Source organism: Brassica oleracea, chromosome C7, assembly GCF_000695525.1.
Source record: "Brassica oleracea var. oleracea cultivar TO1000 chromosome C7, BOL, whole genome shotgun sequence".
NCBI lineage: Eukaryota > Viridiplantae > Streptophyta > Magnoliopsida > Brassicales > Brassicaceae > Brassica > Brassica oleracea.
Genome location: NC_027754.1, coordinates 5,395,935 through 5,396,433, shown reverse-complemented (window position 1 = coordinate 5,396,433; position 499 = coordinate 5,395,935).

Genomic DNA, 499 nt, shown 5'->3' with positions numbered 1-499 from the left:
GAGGCATGGTTTTGGGATCTCGTATCTTTTGGATATCATACCCTGAGATGTTAGAGACCAGTGCGCTGGGTTTAGATTTTATGCGGTGACTAGCCGGCTATCGATTTATCTGTCGCGATTTTAACCTGATTCGCACCTGATTTAAAGTCCGCGATAGGTTCTCGGCTTACATGACTTGTTAGATATGAATCGAGCATCTCTCTGGAGACAATATTTAAGCCAACCGGAAATGCTGGACCAAAATTTTGGGATTCTTTTATAGCGCTATTATCCTTGTGTCGGATGTACGAGAGTCATCTTCGTGAGATGGCTATGTCTGTTTAGGACGTTCGAGAGTTCGATGTGATCAGCACCGGACTTGGCGGCAGATGCCGTCGTTTGGAGTTTTTGCGCAAAATACGTGTTAAAATGTTCATCATCATTTTTTTTTGACGGAGTGTCCGTTTTCGTCATTCGGAAGAAGTAACTCTCGAGGCATCTCTTGCGACGTCTCGCGATG